This window comes from Callithrix jacchus, chromosome 9 (assembly GCF_049354715.1).
Source record: "Callithrix jacchus isolate 240 chromosome 9, calJac240_pri, whole genome shotgun sequence".
In the NCBI taxonomy this organism is placed as follows: Eukaryota; Metazoa; Chordata; class Mammalia; order Primates; family Cebidae; genus Callithrix; species Callithrix jacchus.
The window spans coordinates 50,176,726-50,192,079 of record NC_133510.1 but is presented as its reverse complement, the minus strand read 5'-3'; the positions used below and the strand labels follow the sequence as shown (position 1 = coordinate 50,192,079).

The following is a 15,354-nucleotide window of genomic DNA, read 5'->3' as shown; positions in this document are numbered from 1 at the left end:
GTTAAGAACCCTTGAAAAGCACCTACTGAGATAAAAATGAGCCTGGACAACATAGTAAGACCCATCTCCACAAAAAAGAAATAAAGAAAAAAAAAAAATAGAAAAGCATGGTGGCAAAGGCCTTAGTCCCAGCTACTTGGGAGGCTGAGGCAAGAGGATCACTTGAGCCCAGGGGTTCGAGGCTGCAGTGATCTAGGATGATGCCACTGCATAGAAGACCTTGTAAAAGAAAGAGAAAAGTGAGGGAGAGAGAAGAGAGGATGTGGGAAGAAAGGGGGAAAAGACAAGGGGGAAAGGGAGGGAAAGAGGTAGGAAGAGGAGAAGAGAAGGAATAGAGGGAGGGAGAGAAAGGAAAGAAGGAAGAAAAGAGAAAATAAATGAGAAAAAAACATATAAACCTTGTGGCCAGGGAATTCCACTGTTAAGAATTTACTCTGCAGAGAGAATGGTGTTCACCACAGAGTGTAAGAGAGGAAACCTGGGAAAAACGTAAGAGGCCTTCATTATGAAACTAGCTGAATACATTCCATTCCACGGACTACTGCATGGTCATCTGCACTACACGGGAGGTGCTGGGTTTTTAAGTGGATATATTAACTCCATGTGCTGATTGTGTGCACAGATCATCTCGGAAAGGAATCGCCAAAAAAACCCTAACAGCGGTTGGCTTTCAGGAGGGGTGGGAGAGAGGCTTTAAGGCTGCACCAGCACCAGCCAACAGCGTTCTGCAATGAGGACCATGTTTCAGGACCACGTGCAGCTGTGGAGCACCTGAAATGTGGCCCACACAGCCAAAGAACCAAATCTTTCATTTTCTTTAATGCTAATTCACTTAGATTTTTTTTTTTTTTTGAGATGGAGTCTTGCTCTGTTGCCCAGGCTGGAGTGAAATTGCATGATTTTGGCTCACTGCAACCTCTGTCCCCCAGGTTCAAGCAATTCTGCCTCATCTTCCCAAGTAGATGGGATTACAGGGGCTCACCACCGCATCTGGCTATGTTCTGTGTTTTTAGTAGAGATGGGGTTTCACCATGTTGGTCAGACTGGTCTCAAACTCCTGACCTCAGGTGAGCCACCTGACTTGGCCTCCCAAAGTGCTGGGACTATAGGCTTGAGCCACCATACCTGGCCTCACTCAGATTTCAATAAACACATACGCCACTGGCTGCCATATTGGAGACTCAGTTCTATACCCTTTCGTAGCTTTTGAACTTTGAATCATTTAAATGCATCACCTGCTTTTTAAATTGTAGAACTTAATAGAATAGTATTTAGATAGAATTAATCTAAATGAAATCTACAATAGAATTTAAATTGTACCAGTGTATGTTGATATACAAAAAGACTGCCAAGGGGTGTGTGTGTGTGTGTGTGTGTGTGTGTGTGTATTTCCTTTTTCTTTTTTTGAGTCAGAGTCTCACTCTGCTACCCAGCTTGGAATGCTGTAGTACAAACTTGGCTCACTGTAACCTCCGCCTCCGGGGTTCAAGTGATTCTCCTGTCTCAGCTTCCGGAGTCACTAGGATTACAGGCATGCACCACCACGCCCAGCTCATTTTCGTATTTTTAGTAGAGAAGGTGTTACACTATGTTGGCCAGGCTGGTCTTGAACTCTTTTTTTTTTTTACTAGGCAAAGAACTTTATTAACCTTGGTTTCAAACTTGATTCCCAGGCTTCTTCGGCTTAATTAGCTGCAAAGAATGAATTGTGTATAAGCAAAAAACTGAAAAGAGCTGCAGTGTCCAAGGGGCTTGGGCTTAAAAATATTAGAGATCTAGATTTTATCAGATCCATAAACAAAAATTTCTTAAAAAGCAGTCATAATATAAAATAGCAGCTCCCAGTAACTTCTTCAAGTTTTATCTTCAGAAGTTGACTCAATTCAGTTTGCCTCATTCTTGGAAGCCTCATCAAAATTCTCCACAAGATCTGGAACTTCATCATCATCCTCCTCTCCAGTAGCAAGCGGTGCTTTTCCATCCACAGATTGTTTGGGCAGAGCTTCAGCCAGTCTCCTTAAACTGGTCAGACTGTCTGCCCCAAGCTGGTTTAAGATGCTGGGTAGCATTTCTGTCCGCTGCTTTGTCTCAGCATGGCCTGTAATGGTGAAAGTGTTCGCTGCCAGAGATGCCTGAACTTTAGGGTTGTTAAAGTGGATCACTGTTCCTTGGTTTGTAAACATATTCACCTCTTCAATACCAGAGATATTGTTCACCCCTAACTTCTTTAAGGAGAACTGAAGTTTTTTATCATCTGCTGTAGCTGTTCTATGAACCACCTTCTTCTTTCTGCGAGCAGTTCCTTTCCCACCAATGCGCACTTGTGCCTGCAGTTTGGCGAGTTTTTCCTGGTTCATGATTGTTTCTTTCATCTTGTTGGAGGGAATAAGGGGTCACGCGGGGGACTAGGGTTGGTGCCCAGGGGGCCTCGGGTGGACCAGCTGAAATTAGGCGCCTGGTCTTGAACTCTTAACCTCAAGTGATGCATCTGCCTCGGCCTCCCAAAGTGCTGAGGATTACAGGTGTGAGCCACCATGCCCAGCTGCAAAGGTATATTTTTGAGTAAAAAGAGCAAGGTACAAAGAAAAAATAGGGACTAGCTGGGCATGGTGGCTCATGCCTATAATCCTGGCACTTTGGGAGGCTGAGATGAGAAGATCGCTAGAGCCCAGGAGGTCAAGGCTGCAGCGAGCCATGTTTGCACCACTGCCCTCCAACCTGAGTGACAGAGCAAGATCCTGCCTCAAGAAAAATTAAAATTAAAATTAAAAAACCAAAACCTAAGCATGATAATTGGGTTTTCATGCTATTGTACAAGTATAATATGTGCCTTCCTCAAAACTTGTTATGACATCATCACATCACCCATCTGATGTGAAAAAGAAAAAATAGAACCCAGAAACCCAAACTAAAAATATTTGCAAATCTATCATGCTATACGTTGTACTGTGTCTCCCTGAAAGACGCTGAAGCCCTACGCCGCAGGGTCTGTGGATGTGACCTTATTTGGAAATAGGTTCTTCACATATGATCAAGCTAAGCTGAGGTGATGAGGGTGAACCCTAATCCCGCATGCCTCGTGTCCTTACAAAAAGGGGATGTGTGGACACAGACACCTACAAAGGGAAGACAATGTCAAAACAGAGACAGAAGACCACCTACAAGCCAAGGAACTCTGGAGGCTATGAGAATCCAGGAACAAGACCTGGGACAGACCCTCCCTCACAGCCTGCACAGGAAGAACAAACACAGAAACCAAAACCCCTTGACTTCAGACCCCTGGTCTCCAGAACTGTGAGAATAAATCTCTGTGGTTGAAGCCACACAGGTTAGGGTACTTTGTTAAGGCAGCGCTGGGAAATGAATGCAGATTTCTTGAGAAATGTGGGACGTGGCATGCTTGAACTTACAATTCATACCTTTCTCTACTCTGAATTCTTTTTTTGAGAGACAGAGTCTCACCCAGGCTGGAGTGCAGTGGCACAAGCATGGCTCGCCTCCACCTCCTGGGCTCCAGCAATCCTCTTGCCTCAGCCTCCTGAGTAGCTGAGACTACAGGCACATGCCACTGTGTCTGGATAATTTTTTAAAAAATGTTTTGTAGAGATGGGGTCTTGCTATGTTGCCCAGATTTACCTGGAACTCCTAGCCTCCAGTGTTTCTCCCATCTTGGCCTCCCAAAGTTCTGGGATTATAGATACAAGCCATTGTGACTAGCTTGCCTGTTTTATTTGGAGACAGAATCTTGTTCTATCGCCCAGGCTGGAGTGCAGGGACATGATCTCAGCTCACTGCAACCTCCACCTCCTGAGTTTAAGCAATTCTTCTGCCTCAGCCTCCCGACTAGCTCAGATTATAGGCACCTGCCACCACACTCAGCTAATTTCTATATTTTTATTAGACATGGGGTTTCACCATTTGGCCAGGCTGCTCTCAAACTCCTGACTTCAGGTGATCCGCCCACTTTAGCCTCCCAAAATACTGCGATCTTGGCTCGCTGCAATCTCTGCTCCTGGGTTCAAGCAATTCTCCTGCGTCAGCCTCCCAAGTAGCTGGGATTACAGGCACCTGCCACCATGCCTGGCTAGTTTTTGTACTTTTAGTAGAGACGCGGTTTCACCATGTTGGCCAGGCTGGTCTGGAATTCCTGACCTCAGGGGATCCACCTGCCTCAGCCTCCCAAAGTGCTGGGATGACAGGCATGAGCCACTGCACCTGGCCTACTTCTATTATTATTACATTGTATATATAATAAAATACACAACTCACCATAATATAGAATCAGTGGGAGCCCTGGGCTTGTTTTCCTGAAACCAGATGGTCCCTTCCAGTGGTGAGGGGAGACAGCGATAGATCATCAGGCATTAGATTCTCATGAGGAGCATGCAGCCCAGCTCCCTCGCATGTGCTGTTTACAGTGGGGGTTGCACTTCTATGAGAATCTAACCCTGCCACCAACCTGACAGAAGGTGGAGCTCAAGCGGTGATGCCAACAATAAGGAGTGGCTGTGAACACAGATGGAGCCTCCCTCACCCGCCTGCTGCTCACCTGCTATGTTGCCTGCCCAGTTCCTAACAGGTGAGCTGGGCGCGGTGGCTCACACCAGTAATCCCAGCACTTTGGGAGACTGGGGGGGGGTGGATCACCTGAGGTCGGGAGTTCAAGACCAACCTGACCAATGTGGAGACACCCTGTCTCTACTAGAAATATAAAAATTAGCCTGGTGTGGTGGCTTATACCTGTAATCCCAGCTACTTGAGAGTCTGAGGCAGGAAAGTCACTTGAATCTGGGAGGCAGAGGTTGCGGTGAGCCAAGATCATGCCATTGCATTCCAGCCCGGGCAACTAGAGTGAAACTCAATCTCAGGAAAAAAAAAAAAAAAGGGCTGGGCGTGATGGCTCACACTTGTAATCCCAGCACTTTGGGAGGCTGAGGCGGGTGAATCACTGGAATAAAGGAGTTGGAAACCAGCCTGGTCAACATCGTGAAACTGTCTTTACTAAAAATACAAAAATTGGCCGAGAGTGGTAGTACATGCCTGTAATCCCAGCTACTCAGGAGGCTGAGGCAGGAGAATTGCTTGAACCTTGGAGGTGGAGGTTACATTGACCTGAAATTGCACCACCACACAGAGTGAGACTCTGTCTCAAAAAAACCAAAAACAACAGAAACAGGCCACAGACTGGTACTGATCCATGGCCTGGGAGGTTGGGGACCCCAGCTGTAGACAATATGTAATGATCAAATCAGGGTAGCTCAGGCAGTTATCACCTCAAATATTTATCTTTTGTTTTGGGAACACAAAAATCCTTCTCTTCTAGACATTTTGAAATATGCAAATAAATTCCCATTCACGGGCCGGGCGCGGTGGCTCAAGCCTGTAATCCCAGCACTTTGGGAGGCCGAGGCGGGTGGATCACGAGGTCAAGAGATCGAGACCATCTTGGTCAACATGGTGAGACCCTGTCTGTACTAAAAATACAAAAAATTAGCTGGGCATGGTGGCGCGTGCCTGTAATCCCAGCTACTCGGGAGGCTGAGGCAGGAGAATTGCCTGAACCCAGGAGGCGGAGGTTGCGGCGAGCCGAGATTGCGCCATTGCACTCCAGCCTGGGTCACGAGAGCGAAACTCTGTCTCAAAAAAAAAAAAAAATTCCCATTCACTGTAATTTCCCTTGTGCACTATTGATTACCGTAACTTATTCCTTCTATCTAGGCCTTCTTGTCTTTCATTCTTTTTTAAAAATTATTTTTATTTATTTTTGAGACAGAGTCTCACTCTTTCTGACAGGCTAGAGTACAGTGGCACGATCTCGACTCACTGCAACCTCCACCTCCTGGGTGCAGGCAATTCTCTTGCCTCAGCCTCCTGAGTAGCTGGGATTATAGGCGTGCACCACCATTCCTAGTTAATTTTTTTATTTTTAGTAGAGATGACGTATCACCATGTTGTCCAGGCAGGTCTCAAACTCCTGAACTCAAGCAATCCACCCACCTCGGCCTCCCAAAGTGCTGGGATTACAGGCACGAGCCACAGCACCTGGCCATTCATTCATTCTTACATTCATTCATTCCACTAATAACTACTACCTGGTTATCATATACCTGGCAGGGTTCCAGGCTCTGGAGAAACAGCAGTGAGCAAAACAAAGTTGCTGCTCTCTTAATGGATCCATCATTCTAATGAGAAGGAAAGAGACAGGCGATCCACAAACAAACCATTAACACAGACAGCACATCGGGTGGAAAGTGCTATGAAGAATAAATACTAAAGCAGGTGTGGCCAGGTGCCGTGGCTCATGCCTGTAATCCCAGCACTTTGGAAGGCCGAGGTGGATAAATCCCTTGAGGTTAGGAGTTCAAGACCAGCCTGGCCAACATGGTGAAATGCCATCTCTACTTAAAGTACAAAAAAAAAAAAAAAAGAAATGAGCCAGGTGTGGTGGCACCCCATCTGTAATCCTAGCTACTCAGGAGGCTGAGGTGGGAGGATTGCTTAAACTTGGGAGGTGGAGGTTGCAGTGAGCTGAGATTGCACCACAGCACTCCAGCTTGGGGAACAGAGCAAGACTGTCTTCAAAAAAAAAAAAAGTAAAGAGAAACGTGCCGGTGTCAGGTGCACTAGCACGAGGAGAGGTGCTGTGGTGGTGGAGAAGGTGGTCAGGAAAGGCCTCTCTGTGAAGGTGACAGACATGAGCACTGAGCCTGGGGAGAGCAGCACAGGAGGGCTCTAGGTGTTGGTGCCATTTGTGGTCCTTTTGTTTCATTTTGTTTTTAAGATGAAGTCTTGCTCTGTCGCCCAGGCTGGAGTGAAGTGGCATAATCTCAGCTCATTGCAATCTCCACCCGGGTTCAAGCCGCCTCAGCCTCCCTAAGAGCTGGGATGGCAGGTGTGAGTCACTGTGCCTGGACTATGTATCAACATTTTAAAATTCTTCCAAAAGCTGCGCTTTAGGAAGTTTGTTCTGACAGCCATCATAAATAAATTACAGAACGGCAGGACAAAGATCACGTCAGTGACAGGGCGGCTGTGGACATGTACTGGCCAGCAGCAGGGAAGCCACTCAGACCCCGGATTCTACCTCTGCAGCCTGCCTGCACCTGAATCCTCCTCCCCACATCAGTAGAAGCTTGGAACTCTCAGAACAGCAGATCTCATCAGCCGCTGCCACCTTCACCAGAATGTGATTAATTCATTCACACAGAAGACAGCAGGAACCCCAAGAGCACAGGATCCCAAATGTGTGGGTTTCAATGGACAGGGTGGTAGGATCTGGGAGGCTCCACCTACCTCACCCCCTGACCCCCACACTCCTTCCCCAGTCCTGCTCGGCATAGAGACTAGAGTGACATAACCAGAAACGTAGATGCTTGGAAGGTCACCAGCGACACAGAGAACAGGAGGCTGGAGGTCTGCAAGGCGCCCACCTCCTGGCCCCGATGCTCAGAACTCTGTCTGGAAAGGCTCCCTCCCAGCCATGGAAGTTGGTGATCCTCAAGTTCCTGAGGATGGAGCTGGTGAGCTGAGCCTGCAAGTCCTTCTTCCTCATTTGCTCTCCTGAGATTGGAGGGAAGAGAGAGATGAAGACAGGGCCAGTCCAGAATTCTCCCCTGCACCCTGACAGCCACCCTGCAGCAAATCCCACTGATCTCGCCGAGTGCGTCCCAAAGCTGTCTGCCTCTCAGCGTCTCTGACCCTCAGTCCTGATCCATCCACTGTCATCCTGTGCCTGGACTTCTGTAAGAGCTGACCCTGGGATAAGGAGGCAGCCTCTGATGCCCAGAGAACAGAGGCAGCCCCTGAGCCCACCTGGGTATGGCACAATCAGGAAGGCTACCTGGAGGTGGGTGATGCCTGAGCTACATCTTTTTTTCTTCCTTTTACATTTTTCGTGGAGTTGTGGGGTCTCACTATGTTGCCCAGGCTGGCCTCAAGCTCTTGGGCTCAAGTGATCCACTGCCCTCAGCGGCCTCCTAAAGTGCTGGGATGACAGCCTGAGCTACATCTTAAATGACGAGGAGGTGGGTGCGGAGCAGGCAGAGGATGGGGGGATGGAGCTGGGGAAGAGGGAGGGAGGGCTTTGAGACAGGGAGCAGCATGACTAGGAGGACACTCAGTGTGGCCAGAGGGGCGCATGGGCAGGGTTACTTGGCATTTTAGGGTCAGGCAGGAGTTTGGGGTCTCCTGTGCTTTACCGGCGTTGGGGGCATCATCAGAGGGCAGCTGCCTGAAGAAGGTTTTTTCTTATTTTTTTGAGATAGAGTCTTGCTCTGTTACCAGGCTGGAGTGCAGTGGTGTGATCTCTGCTCACTGTAATCTTTGCCTCCTGGGTTCAAGGGATTCTCCTGCCCGAGCCTCTGGAGTAGCTGGGATTATAGGTGCCTGTCACCATGCTCGGCTAATCTTTGTATTTTTAAATAGAGATAGCATTTTGTCATGTTGACCAGGCTGGTTTTGAACTCCTGACCTCAGGTGATCCACCCACCTCGGCCTCCCAAAGTGCTGGGATTACAGGCGTGAGCCACTGTGCCTGGAGGAGGCCACACAGGAGGCTGGAGAAACAGTCCAGGTAACAGAAGGACATTGGGACAGCTGGGCCTAGAGAGGAAATAAGTTCCTTCCCTCCAACCCCCTTCCCTCCCTCCCTCCCTCTCTCCCACCTTTCTTTCCTTTCTTCCCTGCTCCTTTCTTCCCCTCTCCTGCCCTTTCTTTCTTCCCTCTTTTTTCCTTCCCTCCTTCTCTCCTCCCTTTCTTCCTTCCCTCCCTCATTCCTTCTCTTCCTCTCTCAACTCTTTCCTTCCCTCCTTTCCTCCATCTGTCCTCCCCTTTCCTATCTTTCCTTCCCTCCCTGCTTTTCTCTCCTCCCCTCCCTCCTTCCTCCCCTCCCTCCCTTCTTCCCTTCCTCTCTCCTTCCCTTCTCCCCTCCCTCCTTTCTTCCATAGTTCTCAAACACTTATCCAGCACCTTCTGCATGCTGAGCACTAACTAGATACTGAGTCTGCCACAGTGAGTGGCCTGTGCTGCTGTGGAGCCTCCAGTCTAAGGAGAGAAAGGCCATCAGCTCCTGCCAGGCGCTTCCTGCAGGGCCCTTTAGGAAGTGGAAAGTGCTGGGGAAAAGCAAAAATGAACCCAGGACAGGACAAGGAAGGGAGCTGCTGCAGGGAGAGGGATGGGCGGCCATGTCCTTGCAGGACGGTGGTGAGGGAGGCTGCCCTAACTGCAGGGGGTGCTGGAGGGGACAAAGGTCTTCTGGAGTGAGGGTGGTCCAGACAGAGGGAACAGCTAAAGCAGACGCTTGGAGAGATGTGAGAACATCAGGCCATCAGGCAGGTGTGAGGATGGGGGAAGTGGTGGTAGGTGGGGAAGGGAGGGAGACGGGGCAGAAGGTGAGGCTGGAGGAGATGAGGCAGCTCAGGGCGGGCCTGGTGGGTCACTGTGGGGCCTTTGGCTCAGACTGAGGAAAATGGGGCCACTGTGGGTCTGAGCAGAGGAGGGTGCAATAGATTCAGCCCACACAGGTCTCCTGTGGCTGGGCGTGGAGAGAGGCTGGGGCAGAAGTAGGGAGTGAGCCAGAGCCTTGCTGCTGGATGCATTTTCAAGGTGACACCAAGCAAATCCACTGACAAATGGGGTGTAAGAGAAAAAGGCATTGAACTGACCCAGGGCCTGGGGCCTGAACACTGGAGGGAGGAGCTGCCATCCAGTGCGATGGGGAAGGAGCAGGGCAGGTGTGCATGATGGGCAACTCACAGCCAACAAGAACAAAGCCAGACCCTCAGCTCTCCCCTCCCCGTCACCCACACCAGGGCCTGTCTTCCTCCCTATTTCCTGCCTGGTCTGTCCCTTTCCCAAAAGCCAAACCTGACAGTAATTCCTCTTCTCAGTGATGAAGAAATTCAGAGGGAGGAGGCTCAGGAAGACAGTGATGGCGGTGAGGGTGGAGGGGCCCAGGAGCTGCGGACAGAGGGGACAGAATGTCAGGAGATCCTGAGGAGCCCAGCTGCCAGAGGCATGTGAACCACAGCAACTCCATCTTGAATAGGAGCTGGGTAAAAGGAGGCTGAGACCTACTGGGCTGCGTACCCAGGCGGAGAAGGCATTCTAAGTCACAGGATGAGACAGGAGGGCAGCAAAGGACACAGGTCACAGAGAGCTTGCCAACAAAACAGGCTGCAGTAAAGAAGCCTGTCCAAAACCCACTGAAACCAAGACCGCCAGGAGAGTGACCTCTGGTCGTCCTCACTGCTGCATTCCCGCCAGCGCCTTGACAGTTTACAAATGCCGTGGCAACATCAGAAAATTACCCTGTATGATCTAAAAAAGGGGAAGCATGAACAATCTACCCTTCATTCAGCACGGCATCAAGAAATAACCCTAAAGATGGGCACCAGCGCCCTCTGGGCTGCTCTGTCTATGGAGTAGCCATTCTAGCTTTACTTTCCTAAAAAAACTTGCTTTTTTAGGAAAGAATAAACTTGCTCTGTGGCTCACACCTGTAATCTCAGCACTTTGGGAGGCTGAGGCAGGCAGATCACCTGAGGTCAAGAGTTCAGGATCAGCCTGGCCAACATGGTGAAACCCTGTATGTACTAAAAGTATAAAAATTAGCCAGGTGTGGTAACAGGCACCTGTGATCCCAGCTACTTGGGAGGCTGAAGCAGGAGAATCACTTGATCCTGGCAGGCGTAGGTTGTAGTGAGCCAAGAGCATACCACTGCCCTCTAGCCTGGGCAACAGAGTGAAACTCCATCTCAAAATAGAAAAGAAGAAAAAAAAAACCAACCAAACAAACAAACAAAAAAACCACGTGCTTTCACTTTACGGACTTGCCCTGAGTTGTTTCTTGCATGAGATCTGAGAACCCTCCCTTGGGGTCTGGATTGGGTCCCCTTTCCTGCAGATCCTGCAGATCCTGAAGAAGGTCAGACTTGGGTCCTAAGATGAGGAGTTGGGGAATGAGATAAGGGCAGCCACCGGGTCCCAGGGATCTGGGCTCATGGGGGTTTGCTGGGTCAGGAGGTGCCTGCTGAAGATGAGGTCCTTCAGCGTCGGGGAGGGAAATGGCCCACTTACATGATGGGGAGAGGGTTATGTTCAAGACGGAACTTGCACACACAGAAGTGGGACTGGGGGGTGTTCCTGGCCACAACGGTGAAGTTGAAACCTCTGGAATCAGGACCAGGTTCAAATCCTGACTCTAACGCTTATGAGTGTGGCCTTGGGGCAAGTCGCCTCCCTAACGTGCAATTCCCTTGTCTGCAAAATGGGAACAGAGTTGTCCTCATTTTGCATGTTTGCTTATTACATTTAATAATCTTCCTAATCTTCATTTCACCCTCATGAGGGTTGTCAGACTTAGCAAATCATCATACAGACGCCCAGTTACATTTGAAGACAAAGAATTAATAAGGTTTTTGTCTAAGTCTCGTGCATTATTTGGGACACACTGAGAGTCCAAAACTCTCACCTCACTGGATGTCCTGTGTTTTCTCTGGCAACCTTGCTCCGCACCAGCAAGGTTATCTCCCCCTTCTCAGCTTTGGTTTCTGTATCTGGAAAATGTGGAAGTGGGAGGTAGAATGAATGATTTTTAAGTTGCTGTGACTTTCTGAGAGTCCTTCACAGGTTTCTTGAACCCATTCTCTCGCCAAGCCCCACCCCAACTCCAGTCTGCATGCCTCAGTTTTCCCTCTCAGTCCTTAGGAATACTATTTTTTTTTTTTGAGATGGAGTCTTGCTCTGTCACCCAGGCTGGAGTGCAGTGACATGATCTTGGCTCACTGCAAGCTCCACTTCCCAGCCAATTCTCCTGTCTCAGCCTCCTGAGTAGCTGGGATTACGGCATGCATCACTATGCCTGGCTAATTTTTGTATTATCAGTAGAGACAGGGCTTCACCATGTTGCCAGGCTGGTCTCGAACTCCTGGCCTCAAGTGATCTACCCACCTCAGCCTCCCTAAGTGCTAGGATTACAGGTTTGAGCCACCCTACCCAGCTCAAAGAAAATAGATCTTGTGTCAGTTTGTTTCATTTATACAGCAATGGCGCCACCTGGTGGCTTCGTGGAGAAGTGCCCTGAGGGAAAACAGCCCACAGCAGGGGTTAGAAAAACACTCAAAGGAATGTGATGGAGGCTAAACATCTCTCTCTGGGGGAAAAATGGTTCGTTAAACTGTAGCAATCCCAGTGTCCACCCGGATCCTTCACCAGGATCTCATGGTGATGTTAGGAGCTGTCTACCAAGAGGCAGGAGAAGTCCACAGGAAAAGTGACACGGTGCATTATCTGTGGATATCTTGGTCTTCTGAGTATTTTTGTTTTGTTTTGTTTTGTTTTTTTGAGGCGGAGTCTTGCTCTGTCCCTCAGGCTGGAGTACAGTGGTGTAATCTCATCTAACTGCAATTTGCACCTCCCGGGTTCAAGTGATTCTCCTGCCTCAGCCTACTTAGTAGCTGGGATTACAGGTGCCTGCCACCACACCTGGCTAATTTTTGTATTTTTGATAGACATAAAGTTTTGCCATGTTGGCCAGGCTGGTCTTGAACTCCTGACCTTAAGTGATCCATCTGCCTCAGCCTCCTAAAGTGCTGAAATTATAGGCATGAGCCACCGCACACTGCCTGGTCTCCTCTGATTTTTAGCAACGATGGGGTCGACCTGATCAACTGCGCTGAATTTTCCCGTGTTCTTCCTCTCTCCGTCTCTTTTTTCCTAATGATGACATGTATGCACTGCACATCAAGCACTGGCTGAGGGCCTTCTATTGCACTTGCTAAGCACCTATTGTTTGCAAGCCCCTGGAATACAAGGTGAAAACATTAGAAAAGGTCCTGGCCCCTAGTCCTGGCATAAACAATCGTATGCATGCTCATTTGATTTTTTTTGAAGTATTCAATTATAATCAAAATGCCACTAACATTTTTTACAGGGCCGGGCACAGTGGCTCACACCTGTAATCTCAGCACTTTGGGAGGTCGAGTTGGGTGGATCATCTGAGGTCAGAAGTTTGAGACCAGCCTGGCCAACATGGTGAAACCTGGTCTCTACTAAAAATACAAAAATTAGCCAGACCTGGTGGCACACGCCTGTAATCCCAGCTACTCAGGAGGCTGAGGCTGGAGAACTGTTTGAACCCAGGAGGCAGAGGTTGCGGTGAGCCGAGATCGCACCACTGTACTCCAGCCTGGGCAATGCAGCAAGACTCTGTCTCAAGAAAACAGAACATTTTTTACCATTTTTAGAAAGAGGGTCTTGCTGTGTCTCAGAGCTGTGATCACAGCTCACTGTAACCTTGAATTCCTGGGCTCAAGTGATCCTCCTGCCTCAGCTTCCCAAGTAGTAAGATGGTAGGTGTGCACCACCAACATATCCCGTTAATTAAAAAAATTTTTTGTAGTGATAGGATCTCTCTGATCAGTATGTTGCCCAAGCTACTCTGATCTCCTGGCCTCAAGTGATCCTCCCACCTCAGCCTCCATATGCCTTTATACCTTAACTATACCTAGCCAGGGCTCATGCCTGTGATCCTAGCAATTTGGGAAGCTGAGATAGGCAGATCACTTGAGGCCAGTAGCTTGACAGCACCTGGCCGACGTAGTGAAACCCCATCTCTACTAAAAATACAAAACATTAGCTGGGTGTGGTAGTGCCTGTAATTCCAGCTACTAGGGAGACTGAGACACGAGAATTGCTTGAACCTGGGAGGCGAAGGTTGCAGTGAGCTGAGATCATGCCATTCCACCAGCCTGGCCAACAGTGAGAAACTCTGTCTCAAACAAACAACAAACATCTATCCAGGGCTCTGGAAACCATGGCATTTAGTATCTACACGGGAGACACACAGATGCCTCACCTGTTTTTATACAGCCCATGCACTGCACAAGAATGTTTACTGGTTTTATATTGTTAAATACTTGAAAAAAAAATCAGGCTGGGCACGGTGGCTCACACCTGCAATCCCAGCACTTTTGGAGGCCGAGATGAGCAGATCACCTGAGGTCAGGAGTTGGAAACCAGCCTGGTTAACACGGAGAAACCCCATCTCTACTAAAATACAAAAATTAGCCAGGCCTAGTGGCACGCACCTGTAATACCAGGCTATAGTGCAGTGGCATGATCTCGGCTCACTGCAATCTCTGCCTCCTGGGTTCAAGCAGTTCTCCTGCCTCAGCCTCCCAAGTAGCTGGGACTACAGGTGCGCGCCACTACACCCACCTAATTTTTTTTGTATTTTTAGTAGAGATGGAGTTTCACCATGTTGATGAGGATGGTCTTGATTTCCTGACCTCGTGATCTGCCCACCTCAGCCTCCCAAAGTGCTGGGATTACAGGCATGAGATCCCAGCCTTTTTTTTTTTTTTTTTTTTGAGACAGGGTCTCACTCTGTGGATGTGCAGGCTGCGCTGAGTCCTGACTGTACTACTGCACCCAGGCTGGAGTGCAGTGGTGCCATCATAGCTCACTGCAGCCTCCACCTTCCCCGGATTCAAACAATCCTCCCCCTTCAGCCTCCCAAGTAGCTGGCTGAACACAATTTTTTTGTGTTTTTTTTTGGTAGAGACTGGGTCCCCCTATGTTACCTGTGCTGGTCTCAAACTCCTGGCTTCAAGCAGTCCTCCTGCCTTAGCCTCCCAAAGTCCAGATATTACAGCTGCAAGCCACTGTACTCAGTCTGTTTCATCCTCACGATGGGATTTTTTTTTTTTTTTTTGGAAACAGGGACTCACTCTATCATCCAGGCTGGAGTGCAGTGGTGCAGCTGTGGCTCACAGCAGCCTCCACTTCTCAGGCTCAAGCAGTCCTCCTGCATCAGCCTCCCAGTAGCTGGGACCACAGGTGCACCACCATGCATGACTAACCTATTTTTTGTAGAGATGGGCTTTCACCCTGTTACCAGGGCTGGTCTCAAACAGGTGGGCTCAAGTGATCCTCCAGCCTCAGCCTCCCAAAGTGCTGGGATTACAGATGAGAGCCGCCAAACCAACCTGTTTTATTCCGTGCCTGGTTAATAGTGGTCACCTGTATTAGAAGACATTCTGTTGTGTTCAAGTCCCTGGTTGACCAAAAACTCCACGGCCATCCCTTTGAGCCTGCTTATAGAGAAGACTAATGGGGTTGAGTTGTCTTTTCTTTTCTTTTTTTTTCCTTGAGATGGAGTCTGGCTCTGTCCCCCAGGCTGAAGTGCAGTGGCAAGATCTAAGCTCACTGCAACCTCCAACTTCCAGGTTCAAGGGATTCTTCTGCCTCCATCTCCCAAGTTGCTGGGATTACAGGCACATGCAACCATGCCCAGTTCATTTTTGTATTTTTAGTAGAGACAAGGTTTCACCATGTTAGCCAGGCTGATCTTGA

General features: G+C 49.0%; 1 non-coding gene and 1 pseudogene across 2 annotated transcripts; one reads left to right on the top strand and one right to left on the bottom strand.

The window, feature by feature from the left end:
• Nucleotides 1–1,614: 1,614 nt before the first annotated feature.
• LOC118144206 (transcription factor BTF3 pseudogene) lies at nt 1,615–2,376 on the bottom strand (annotated as a pseudogene). The gene has a single exon (XR_013522311.1). The product of XR_013522311.1 is annotated as a transcription factor BTF3 pseudogene (transcript).
• Nucleotides 2,377–2,771: 395 nt separating this feature from the next.
• Nucleotides 2,772–2,875, top strand: LOC118144720 (small nucleolar RNA U13). The gene has a single exon (XR_004729462.1). It is a non-coding gene; the product is annotated as a small nucleolar RNA U13 (small nucleolar RNA).
• The last annotated feature ends 12,479 nt before the right edge of the window (nt 2,876–15,354 follow it).